Consider the following 14160-nt stretch of genomic DNA (forward strand, 5'->3'; position numbering starts at 1 on the left):
GAGGAAGAGAATGCTATCATGTACTTCTTTGTGGGCAGGTGTGCCCGGAGCACAAATTCTTCTCTGCATGAGTGCTCAGTATGGGGAATGGCTAATGTACTAATGCAATGGACAAAGTACAATTGAGTACACAATTTCTTCCTAATCTTCAGTTTGGATTGCTACAAAAGTAAAACATCTTGTATGACTGATTGCGCACCAAGTACTAAGTACAATTATTAAGACATCCAGCTACAGCCATAACCAAGAGGAATGAAGAAAACAGAAGAATATCAGTTGAAGAGGTTGCAGGAAAGCTGAATCTGCCTATTCTCTGATTCATGACAAGTTCAGTAGAGTGTGTGCCAGGTGGATGCCTAAGCAACTGACAGAGGAGCAAAAATGCAAGCAGCAAGCAGATGACGCAAAAGCAGTGTCACATCAGTGGCTATGTAATCAACCAAAAATATTTTTTGCTGATGGCATTAAAAAGTTGGTATGATGTTGGGAAAAATGCATTGCAAAAGGAGGCAATTATGTAGAAAATTATGTAATTCGTTTTTGAAATTCTTAATAGATTTAAGAAACGTGTCAAAACATTTGAAGAACCCTCATATATCTGTATTCCAATATATCAATGAATTATGGATACAACTATGGGTATAGATGCACTTTTCTGTCAAATTATTCCCACAATAGAATCATATCTTTCCTAATCACTGTGACTTTATAAGTGTGAATTTTATAAGAATGAAGTTTTGAGAAAATTAAAGAAAGAAGGAGGGAAGGAGTGAGAAGGATAGCCTTGCCAGGCACAGTGGGAGATGAAGTGTGAAAGGTTCAGAGAGAACAGAATGACCTGAAAGAGATGAGAGGGGGAAGCGTTTTGTAAACGAGAATTATTTTGTAAAACAGGATTGTTTTGGAACAGGGGAAAACAGAGAGGCATCGAAGTGAATGATGGCTGGAAGGGAAAAGTGAAGGAAAGGGGTAAATATTTGGTTTGTGTCTGTGCATGTTTACTCTACACTGGTCAACTATAAAACCCATGATGCAGGTCAGTCTGGGTAGCACTCTTGTTCCTGTTGCACGCCCAATCATGTATTTTGCAAATTAAACTATTGCATTTTAAATTTCCTCATCTCTAGTGTCTGATTGGAATACAGATGCTAGGCTATTAATGGTCGGGAGCTTAATCCCAACCCAGGCTTTAACCAATAACCTCTCAGTCAGTAGTGATTTATTGCTGCTGGCTACTAACCAGCTGTGCCACAGGCCAGCCCCAGCACTTCCAGTATAGCATTGGAAGACCCAGAGAAGCATCCAAATGGAAGTATTTGTAGGTCCTCCAGTGTTCTTCTATAGTTGTTTCCAGCACTAGTATAGCCAAAATCTTATCTTTTATTTCAGGTTTGGAGAATGTATTCCCCGTGGATACAGAGGTTGTACTGTACTGTACACAGATAGTGTTGAGGCTAGGTGTCCCAAAAATCTCTAGTTTACTGCCCAATGTCCACCTAAGCAGCTCGAAAACAGTTGCATCTGTGAGTAGAGAATTCTAGGTACAGCTTAATGCGGGGAGGATAATTTAACCTAATTTACGACACCACAAAACTACTGGCAGCGTGTGAAGAACAATGAGGATGTACTACCATAAAAAAGGACTCAGTGTCACAGTGGATGATGAAGCAGCAGCTCCCCCTGTGGCCGGAATTGAGCAGAACCTCATGAAGCCAGAAGCTGGAAAATGTTAAATTGCCTCTATTGTCTGTATGTTGTATGTCTAATAATGTAATTGGATGTTTGCCATGTATATGTGCATTGTAATCTGCCCTGAGTCCCCTTCGAGGTGAGAAGGACAAAATATAAATACTGTAAATAAATAAAATAAATGATGTTATGCTTGGGACAAAATAATAATAATAATAATAATAATAATAATAATAATAATAATAATAATATAAAGTATTGGAAAATGAGCCTGCAAAGATACTGTGGGACTTCCGAATCCAGACTGACAAAGTTCTGGAACACAACACACCAAACATCACAGTTGTGGAAAAGAAAAGGGTTTGGATCATTGATGTTGCCATCCCAGGTGACAGTCGCATTGACGAAAAACAACAGGAAAAACTCAGCAGCTATCAGGACCTCAAGATTGAACTGCAAAGACTCTGGCAGAAACCAGTGCAGGTGGTCCCGGTGGTGATGGGCACATTGGGTGCCGTGCTAAAAGATCTCAGCCAGCATTTGGAAACAATAGACATTGACCAAATCACGATCTGCCAACTGCAAAAGGCCACCCTACTGGGATCTGCGCGCATCATCCGAAAATACATCACACAGTCCTAGACACTTGGGAAGTGTTCGACTTGTGATTTTGTGATACGAAATCTTGTTTGCTGTGTCATATAATAATAATAATAATAATAATAATAATAATAATAATAATAATAATATAACTTTATTCTTTATTCTTTTATCCCGCTCCTATCTCCCAAGGGAGACTTGGGGCAGCTCACATGGGGACAAGCCTGACATCAACATACATTAGACTACAATAATAATATAACCAGTATAAAACAATAAATAATATAAAACAGCATAAACAGCATAAAACATAAAACATATCAAGTCATTTGAGTCTGAGCATAGTGCAAAATATGTAGGGGTAAAATGGTACAGACTCTATGTGAGGCTCAAGGATAAAATATAGGGTGATCAAGAAAGACAGGTAGGTCTCATGTAAAGCTTAAAATCAACAAGGGGGGGGGACATTGATAAAGTGCAATAGTTGTGACAAGCTTAGTATCTAACTGGAATTATTCATTTGAAAGCACATCGAAATAGCCACGTTTTAAGGTCCTTACGAGAGATGGACAAGGAGGGTGCCAGCCTGATCTCCTTGGGGAGAGAGTTCCAGAGCTGAGGGGCCACCACCGGGAAGGTCCTCTCTCTCGTCCCCCCCAACCGTGCCTGAGACGGAGGTGGGAGCAAGAGAAGGGCCTCCCCAGAAGATCTCAAGGCCCACGTGGGTTCCCAGGGGAGGAGGGGGTCACGGAGATAAGCAGGTCCTGAACCGTAGAATTCCATAGAATTGCCTTGGAGGATCTAGAGAGGCTCACAAACACTTTCAGGGGAAATGTTTTTTGGAACATGGGTATGTGAAACCGTGAATATTGACTTTGTGGATAAGTAGGCCATAATGTACATACACAATGACTGCAATCTTACATTCTCTCAGTATAATACAGATAGTTGCTTGCAGTGATGTATTACACCAACCCTATGGAATCTCCATGAACAATATTGGCATTGTTCAATATCTGTCAATGACTGGATGCTCTGGGTGTAATTTCAAACTGCAATGTGCAGCTGTAAGAGGAATGTGTGATTTATTGCACCACAATTCTGTGCGGCTGTGCAGATTGGAGAGCCAATGCCTCTGCTCCTGAGCTTGCTAGTTGGCAGTTCTGCCTTCTGTACTTTCATGGCACCACAAGGTAGAGGTAGAGTAAAGGCAGGACTCGAATTCCATAGGCCAATGCCTGATTTGAATGAAAATTCCACCTGGGAACTCTGGGTGGGCTTGGCTAGCCAATGAGTTTCAACTAATGGTTCAGACTGATTGGTTTCTCCCCTTTCCATCCTTTATTAGCAAGGAGCCCCCAGTAGAGCAGTGTGTTAAACCCTTGTGCGGGCAGGAATGATGACTTGAAGGTTGGGTTACTGACCTGAATGTTCCCGGTTCAAATCCAATCCGGGGAGAGCGCGGATGAGCTCCCTCTATCAGCTCCAGCTCCATGCGGGCATATGAAAGAAGCCTCCCACAAGGATGGTAAAAAAACAACAAAACATCCGGGTGTGCCCTGAGCAACGTCCTTGCAGATGGCCAATTCTCTCACACCCTTTATTAGCGTGTTTTGCTGTGTGTGTGTGGCCATTAGTTATGTTCTTTGTCAGAACTTAGGGGGACAGTTTTGCATGGATCCTGAATCAGGGAGGTGCATTTCCATGATATTCTGGAAATTAGTTAGAGGGTCCCCTTTAGGGATCTGGAGTAGAAGAGGGCTTGCATGGTGCAAGTCTGAAGCCATTTCTAGTGCTCCCTGATAGCAGGGTGGCATTTCAGGTGGTAGCAGCCCTCATGGATCCTCTCCTGTCATTCCTAGGGGCTTTGGTACTGGATCAAAAGGTTGGACTCATTGATCAACAGGCAGATTTGCTTGATGCTTGTATCTGGATTCATGCAGGTGCCAGCCCAACTTTGCAACTGTAACCAATGAAGTTGCAGCCTATGTCTTTCCAATGCTATGCGTGTGGCATTGTTTTGTGGAGCGGACTAACACTTGCACCCACAGCTGCAGCATGTAAATATAATGCACAATCAAAATGTATGATGTGCAATCTATGCATATCCCTGTGTGAAATGGGCAACCACAGTGCCTAAAATTGCTATTTGCACAACTCCACTTCTTCCTTTGTCAGCATAATATGTCTTTTGCACTATGATGAATAATTCATCTCTCATGCATAGCACAAATTACACATGCGTATGTCACTAATAGGATGCTACTTAATATCTCCTTGTGTTTTTCTACATTTGACTTTCAGCCTAAATCATATGTATGAATTACATACCACAATTGATATATTAGATCGCCACGGTGGTGTTTAGGAAATTTGTGATCCCATCCCTGGCATATTTGACAGATAACATTGGAAATACAAATGTCAAAATACATTTAGATTTGCTCCCTTTCCTCTAACGAGCCCTGAAGAATATATAAACTCTTCTTGACAGAATCAGTTCAGCAGACTCCTCCGAGCCATGCCTTAAGTGTTCAGGAGAATCTAACTCTTAAAGCCATGGAGATCCCTCAGTGCTGCACGAACAAAAAAACACAGCACCCCAAACAAAAACAAGCTCTAGTCCCAGAGGCAGAATTATTTAAGAAAATCCTGACATAGTTTGATTTCTCTTCATACCAAAAGCGTAAATATAGAAAACGTTCAACACATTGGGCAACAATTAACTTAATTTCTATGAAATCCCTGAATTGTCATGAAAAACAGAAAGAAGGCTGCATAAATCTAACTTGAAACAAAAATCCTAAGTGAACAGTTAGATGAAAAAATTCCCCGTTGGTTTATTCCCCAGGAGTTTGATTTTCCTCTCATGCTTCTGAATGCAGATCAGGCCATTAAAGAGCCATTTTGACACTTTTGGAGAAATTAGAAAGTGGAAGTTTGATTAAAGTGGACCACTTCAGAAGACCAGATTGGAGGAGATTTGAAATGCTACTGTTTTCTTACATATGAAAATAATTCCCCTCACACAGCATAGCTGGTAGAAAGCTTACCTAAACCCTTCTTTAGAAACACGAGTTCTCCACAAGTGGGGAGTTTTTGAGCCAGAGACTGTAGCAACGTGGGACAACATAACAAGGTACTAGTGCAGAGTGAAATACAACATGACTCCCATATATGATGTGTGTACATTCCCATACTTCATATGGATACATGAATCATAGAATCATAGAATCATTGAGTTGGAAGAGACCTCATGGGCCATCCAGTCCAACCCCCTGTCAAGAAGCAGGAAATTCACATGCTTAAAAGCCTCCAAAGAAGGAGCCTCCACCACGCTTTGGTGCAGAGAGTTCCAATGCTGAACAGCTCTCACAGTGAGGAAATTCTTCCTAATGAAACTCTGGATAAGAATGAACCTCAATGAAGTGAAGGATGCCTGACCAATGAATACCATAGAGTCATGCTGGAGGATGTAGAAATAAACAGAGAGGACATGTTTTGTCAGATGTGGACTGCAGATACCAGTACTGTAGATGCAGGGGGACCTACTTCCTTTTTTCCAAAAAAATATTTTATCAAGTACATAATAAAACAATCTGTGAATAGGTAATAGATAGTTTTTGCATATATGCATTATATATAATGGAGCATTTCTAGATTATTCATCTCTTTTAGAAAGTTATTGCTTTTTCACTTTTTTCCTCCCCGCCCCCTCTCCACTCCGTACCCCATACCCCTACCACATTTTTCTCAATACCTTATCTTTAACCAGGAACACAATTTTCTTAATATTTGTACGATATTTGTGTTGGCTTCACCTCTTTCTATCCATTCCATGTAGATCAGTGGTTCTCAACCTGTGGGTCCCCAGATGTTTTGGCCTACAACTCCCAGAAATACCAGCCAGTTTACCAGCTGTTGGGATTTCTGGGAGTTGAAGGCCAAAACATCTGGGGACCCACAGGTTGAGAACCACTGATGTAGATCAACCATTTCTCTTTAATTTCTTCTGTTTTGTCCTCCTGCACATTATCTCAAGTTATATGTGCTATAATGTCCGATTGGACTTGATCAAACAGGTAATTATTCCAATTTTCCATATTCCATTTTTTGTTTTTCCTTTCTACTTTAAATGATAGTTTAAGCTTCAAGGCTCCATTTGATTGCTAGCCATCGGCAGTTTTATAGGAATATTGTCATTTTGTAAAGCACCAGAGGAATTCTCTGGCAGAGAAATTCTAAACAACCCATCCAAGAATTTCACAGGATGTTGCCATGGCAGTTAAAGTGGAAATATAGAGGTATAATTGTAGTGTGAAAGGGCCTGATTTCTAGTTTTCACTTCTGGCTCCATACTGTCATGGATTTGGCTCTTGCCTAATAGGTAAAGGTAAAGGTTTTCCCCTGACATTAAGTCTAGCTGTGTCTGACCCTGGGGGTTTGTAATCATCTCCATTTCCAAGTCAAAGAGCCAGTGTTGTCCAATGACACCTCTAAGGTCATGTGGTTGGCATGACTGTGTGGAACTCTGTTACCTTCCTGCCAGAACGGTACCTATTGATTTGCTCACATTTGCATGTTTTTGAACAGCTAGGTTGGCAGAAGCTGGGGCTAACAGTGGGAGCTCACCCAGCTCCCCAAATTTGAACTGGTGACCTTTTGGTCTGCAAGTTCAGCAGCTCAGTTTAACCCACTGGGATCTCGTCTTGCCTAGTATGTAGCCAATCAAAAGCTGACCCAAGATCTGGTTTTAAATCTGCCACTACCAGTTGCTGTCTCTTCTATTCTGGACCAAAACATTAGTATAATGTTCTGGATCAAAACTTTAGTACAATAAAGCTAGCACTTTAATGCTGTTAGTGGAGCAAGAGACTAGCTTAGAGAAGGCAGGCCAGGCCATGAGACATATACAGGACTTTATCACATGAGGCAGACAAACAGGCCCTGCAACCAGACCATCATCAGTCCTGGACCAGTCCTTTCACACAATGCTGTGTGCATCCACTGCTGGTTTGCCTTCTCATTCATAATTCTCCCATTCCTAGTTATTAATGAGTAAACCTGTCAAGAGTTCCCAGTCTCACAAGGTTCCCGTCACCTACCTTGGTGTGTTGGGTCCTTTCCGCGTCTGTGCTAGTATGTCAGCAGTAAAGTCATGTCAGGGGCAGGATTTTCCTCTTCCCCCCTCTCTTGCTTTCCTCTTGCTATTCCCAAGCTGTCTGTTTTCTCTTTGTTTTATATTCATATTTATCATTTTTTTGGTTTTACTCGTTGGAATTGTGTAATTGTGCTAAAATAAAGATTTAAAATTGCAAACATTAGTAATGCAGGAAGGCAGTGTAGGAGGATGTGCAGAAGTATGATAGTAGGACTTTGAAGTGGTGAATTGATACAATTGCACTAATTGAGAGGTGAGATAACAAAGGTATGTATCTGCTATCAATGATAACTGTAGTGGAATAATGGGTTTGTGTGATAGTTCTGTAATTCTGTTCTCTGAAACTTGGACATTAAGGACCTCTTCACACAGGGCAAAAATGCCCCGTTTTGCTGCATTATTTCACAGTTTGGATGGGCCTGCGGTGCACCATCACACAATGCATAGCAGGACCTGCCCACTTTTCTCCCAAAGTGGAGGCGAAATGCCGCATGGGGAGCAGTGTTGTTTGGGTAGGTCCGACGGAGCTAGAAATCCCCGTGTGATTGCCACCCTTTCTGCCATCTGCTGAGTGGAGGGAAAGGCTGCCAAAGCACCCTCTCACGCCCCTCCGTGTGATGAGGGGAGGAAGGAGGGCACATGGGCACCACGAGTCACCCTGTGCACCTTCCCTTTCACTGGTGATTGCCGGTGCAATGGAAAAGCCTGAAAGGACCATGTGAAGAGGTCATATATGTCACCCCAGCAGCTGCTGCTCAGGTTGTTGCCTCATTCTGCCTAATAGTAAGGCCAATCCCAAATGCAGCATTGCAAATCTTTGGAATCATTCTAATTGGTAAAAGGTAAGGTAAAGGTTTCCCCTGACGTTAAGTCCAGTCGTGTTTGACTCTGGGGGTTGGTGCTCATCTCCATTTCTAAGTTGAAGAGCCGGCGTTGTCCTAAGAAACCTCCAAGGTCATGTGGCCGGCATGACTGCATGGAACGCCGTTACCTTCCCGCCGGAGCGGTACCTATTGATCTACTCACATTGGCATGTTTTCGAACTGCTAGGTTGGCAGAAGCTGGAGCTAACAGTGGGCGTTCATTTCGCTCCCAGGATTTGAACCTGGGACCTTTCGGCCTGCAAGTTCAACTGCTCAGTGCTTTAACACACTTCGCCACCAGGGCTCCTTTCTAACTGACTCCTATTTTTTGGCTCAATTTTCAACATGCCTGGGTTACACTCTTTAGAGCAGGGGTCCCCAAACTAAGGCCCAGGGGCCGGATGCGGCCCCCCAAGGTCATTTACCTGCCCCCCGCCCTCAGTTTTATAATATAATATATTGTATATACATATAATATTGATAATAATATTGTAATAATATATAATACTAACAATAATACCATATAATATTAATTATATATTCTATATTACTTATAATATTACTAATAATATTACAGTATAGTGATATAGTTCAATATAGTAATATATAATGCTAATATTGTGCTATGCTAATAATATAATACATTGTATGTACATATAATTTGTAAGCCATTCTGAGTCCCTTTTGGGGTCAGAAGGCTGTGATACAAATGTAGTAAATAAATGCAGTAAATAAATAATAAATAAATGTTAGACTTAGGCTCACCCAAAGTCTGAAATGACTTAAAGGCATACAATGACAACAACAACAATCCTAATTAACTTGACTATCTCATTGGCCAGAAGCAGGACCACACTTCCCATTGAAATCCTGATAAATGTATGTTGGTTAAAATTGTTTTTATTTTTAAATATTGTATTGTTCTTTTGTTGTTGTTGTTGTTGTTGTTGTTGTTGTTGTTGTTTTTGCACTACAAATAAGACATATGCAGTGTGCATGGGAATTTGTTTGTATTTTTTTCTAATGATTATCCGGCCCCTCCACAGTCTGAAGGATTGTGGACCGGCCCTCGGCTTAAAAAGTTTGAGGACCCCTGCTTTAGAGTCTCTTGACCTTTAATAATGGTGAAAATCACTGTTGCATACTTTCGGATTCTTGGGTTTCCTGGATGTTCACTGAACAACTCTGGACTGGCTTTTGCAGACCAGAATCAGGATGGCTTGTGTTTGTGGTGGAAGGCAAACCAAGGGTTGATCAGGTGCTCTGTTAGCCTAAGAAAAAACCTGCCTATACCTGTGATTAGCTAACCTTGCCACACCATGTCACTGGTGCTCCACACAAGCAGGCTTTGTTCAGAAGAAGAGGGCCATGCAGCTTTTTGTGCTTGCAAGCAAGAAAAAGATTAGACTGAAAGGAGACTTTCCACATCCTCATCTCAGGGAAAAAGGGAGGGGAAAAGTGTTTTCCCAAGAAAGGTTAAACCCAGCAGTACTGAAAATATATCATTCATATTGCTTATAAGGAATAAGACAGAGGCAACAGTCTCTAGGAGTATTTAAAGGTAAAGGTTTTCCCCTGACATTAAGTCTAGTCGTGTCTGAATCTGGGAGTTGGTGCTCAGCTCCATTTCTAGACCAAATTGTCAGTGTTGTCCATAGACACGTCTTAGGTTATGTAGCCGACATGACTGCATGGAGCACCGTTACCTTCCTGCTGGAGCGGTACCTATTGATTTTCTCACATTTGCATGTTTTTGAACTGCTAGGTTGGCAGAATCTGGTGCTAACAGCGGGGGCTCACCCGCTCCCCGGATTCGAACTGCTGACCTTTCGGTCAGCAAGTTCAGCAGCTCAGTGGTTTAATCCACGGCACCACTGGGGGCCCCATAGGAATATCTAGTATGCGTGAATTACTGGTATGAGTTAATTTCCCTTACATTCTTCTACTGTATTTGATATATTTTCTATGGGCCTCTTTTAAAACCTATTGTTTCCTATGGACCCCTTAGAAACATGGATCTATCTCACATATGTAATTTTGTAACACTACACAACTCCTTGCCAGGGTTAGGTGAGTTTTATGAATGTGACCTTAAATGGATGAATCATGAGCATCAAAAGATATTTTTAAAACCCAATGTCACCTTATGTAGAAGTAAACCTCAACTGACTCATTCAAGCTTACTTTTGAGTGGATATCCATAAAACTGCATTATTTTCTTTACTGCAGCTCTGGAAGAACCAGTACTCTCCAGATATTGGACTACAGTTACCATAATTCCTGAACATCAGTTATGATGGTTGGGGCTTATGGGATTTGGAATCTAACAGCAGATAGAAGTTCTCTATAACCCCTGCCATAAACAAAATGTACCAAGATATTCTGGCTGTAAAGGTAAAGGTTTTCCCCTGATATTAAGTCTAGTCGTGTCCAACTCTGGGAGTTGGTGCTCATCTCCATTTCTAAGCCAAAGAGTTGGCATTGTTCGTAGACGTCTCCAAGGTCATATGGTCGGCATGACTGCATGGAGCACTGTTAACTTCCCCCAGAAGTGGTACTTATTGGTCTACTCATATTTGCATATTTTCAAACTGCAAGGTTGGCAGAAGCTGGGGCTAAGAGCAGGAGCTCATCCTACTACCTGGATTCAAACCGCTGACCTTTCAGTCAGCAAGTTCAGCAGCTCAGCTGTTTAATCTGCTGCGCCACTAGGGGGCCATAGTCTGGCTGTAGTCAGCAGAAAAATTTGCTTGTCAGAGAAGCAGAATGTGGATTTACAATAGTTATTTTCTCAGTCTTGTATTCTGGGTTACTTGACCTGTTGCTTATCATTGGGAGCATATCAGATATTTTTGAGGTTTTCTGCTTTGGCTTTGGGTACCACTTATGTTGACTTGGATAGGGCTGCCATCTGCTGCTGTGCCTCAGGCAGCGGCCACTTTGAGGCCAGTTCTGGACATACGTAAACCCATACTACAATGGATAAAAGACTTCATTTTTCAGCTGCAATGGATGAGACCCCCTCTGCAAGCAATTGTCATGCTTAAATAGCAGTGAAATTAATGGGACTGAAGATCCCAATTGAGTGTTTAAATCTCATTAATTTCAATTGGATTTGTGCAACTAACTTTGATTGCACTCAACATGTTTATTTCTTGCAAACTGAGGTTTCCTAAACAGCATGATTGCCAATTAAGGGCTTTTCCAGATGACAAAAGCAATCCCTGGACTTTCCTGATAGCCTCAGGGTTGTAGCAAGTACATATACTACCCAAGGAATGAAATACACAGTTACAGTACAGAGGAATCAGGATAGACTTTGATGCAGAGGTAAGTTTTTACCATCCAGCTGCTTCAACTTACAGCTTTCATCAGTCCCACCCAGTATGGTCACTCCCTTTTCTCCCTCCCCTAATAGAATTACAGTTGTCTCTCCACATTTGTAGTTTTGACTTTTGTGGATTCGATTAATCATGGATTTGATTATATATATTCTCTCTAGGAACTTCTAGGTCCTTTAGTGTGACTCTAAAAGCTATTTCCAAGAGGTGTGCTGGAGGATCTCAACCTGGGGGCCCCAGATGTTTTTGGCCTTCAGCTCCCAGAAATCCTAACAGCTGGTAAACTGGCTGGGATTTCTGGGAGTTGTAGGCCAAAAACATCTGGGGACCCCAGGTTGAGAATCACTGAACTAGAAATTTCTAGAGAGCACAGTTCTCTAGGAATCTGTAGATCTTCCAATGACATTCTATGGTCAGTTTCCAGTGGAAGTTTACAATATAGTCATGCTGGAGGTCCTATCAATTCTTAAAGAGGTGTTCTCTCAGGTGAAAAAAAATAGCATTATTTTTCACTTTCACAGGGATCCTGTGCTGCCAACCCCAGTGAATGTGGAGGGATGACTTTAGAGACAGAAAACACATACACAGATGAAAGGTGAGTATCTAAGAACCAGTATCCTGATCCCATTGCCCATGTCTCATTTGTAACTGTAACTCTTCAAAGAAACTGAAAAAAAGAGAGAAAAGCACAGACTCAAAAATGTTGAATTCCTTCTTGATTGCCACATCCTCACAACTTTTTGGAAGGCTATACCAGGCTTGGTGATAAGTAACAGTGCCAGGACAAAGGGAAGCCAGTCTGTACCAAAACTAAAAGTGGTGGAATGAAGCTGCTTTAGATGTGCTTAGTTCAATACTAGTTCTTGTAGACCAGTATTACCTTTTCTGACTAATGTAGAGTTTTGAGACACTCAAGCCTTTCCTCACCCTACTATTGGGGAGACTGGAGCTCTCATGTCAAGTCTACTTAGTGATAAATACAGTTCATGGACATCTTATTTCTTTATTACTGTCTCCATTCCCACACTTTTTCCCATGAACTCAAGGTGGTAGACCTCCTTTTCCTTCCCACTTTATTCTCACAACAGCCCTATGGCTTAGGTCAGCCTGAGCATGAGAGAGTGGCTGACACAATGTAAGCCATTCAGTTTAATGGCTCAGGAAGCAGATACTGGATTATATGGCAGTGTAGAAGGGACCTAAGTCTCAACCAGCCTTCTAATTCATGGAGGCTAAGGGAAGAAATCATTAACTGTGCCTCCTGGTAAACTGAGATGAAGACTTCCGTATTTCTTCTCTTCCCCAAACCTGCAGGTTTCACCTTACAACAACAACTCATAAGACCCAGGACACCAGACTTAGCAGGAATGATGACTTGAAGGCTGGGTTTCTGACCTGAAGGTTGCCGGTTCGAATCCAACCCGGGTAGAGCGCAGATGTGCTCTGGAGGCTCTATCAGCTCCAGCTCCATGCGGGGACATGAGAGAAGCCTTCCATAAGGATGGTAAAACATCAAAACATCTGGGTGTCCCCTGGGCAGCATCCTTGCAGATGGCCAATTCTCTCACACCAGAAGCGACTTGCAGTTTCTCAAGTCACTCCTGACATGGAAAAAACAAAACCCAGCCCAGATTTCTGGTTTTAACTTTGTCCCCCTTTCTTCTATTTTTTATATCATTTTGCCTGATGAGATAATAATAATAATAACATTAATAATTCTTATCTGCCTCTCCTCATGGCTTGAGGTGACTTACAACATAGCTAAAACACATAATCATAAAAACATTACATAAAATACACATATTAAAGCACATTTCTACAAATACATATATTAAAATACACAGAACAAAAATGACAAGTTAGTGGATACAAGACATGAGTTTAAAATTTGTGATTAAAATTGACTGGGTAGACTTGGAGATTCCAAAGTTGTAGTAATTCCTCCCATAGGAGGCTTGGGGCCAAATCACACTATACAGTTGTAACACTGTCACTCCACTTTAATTGCCATGAGAACATCCTGTGTAATTCTAGGGTTTGTAGCTTGTAGCCTAAAATTCGGAGTGCCCTTCCTTCACCTGAAAATCCGAGGATTGTTTATGATGCTACCATGGCAGTTAAAATGGAATAATATTACTATAACTTTGTGTGATAAGGCCCTTGGTTGACTCCCCTTCCCCCCTCTTTCTGCCAGCAGGCAAATATATATTTATGCAGGCCTTTGGGGCTTAACTTAACTAGGCCGGAAGAGTGTTTAATAAGATGTATTTACTTTTGTCTTTTTAATGTGTATTTATGTGTTAAATATAAAGTATTTTAATTCAATAGTTTTAATAAAATTGTTTAATGGATTAAAAAAACACATCATTATTAAAAAAGGTTCAGCTTTGGTCCAAAAAAGTGTCATCTACTAATACACGGTGTCAACTTATACATGAGAATTATTTTTTTCACTCTGCATTTATGAAAATCCGAGGATTCACTCAAAAAATGAGCTTGGATTCTG

Source organism: Anolis carolinensis, chromosome 1 (genome assembly GCF_035594765.1).
Source record: "Anolis carolinensis isolate JA03-04 chromosome 1, rAnoCar3.1.pri, whole genome shotgun sequence".
NCBI lineage: Eukaryota > Metazoa > Chordata > Lepidosauria > Squamata > Dactyloidae > Anolis > Anolis carolinensis.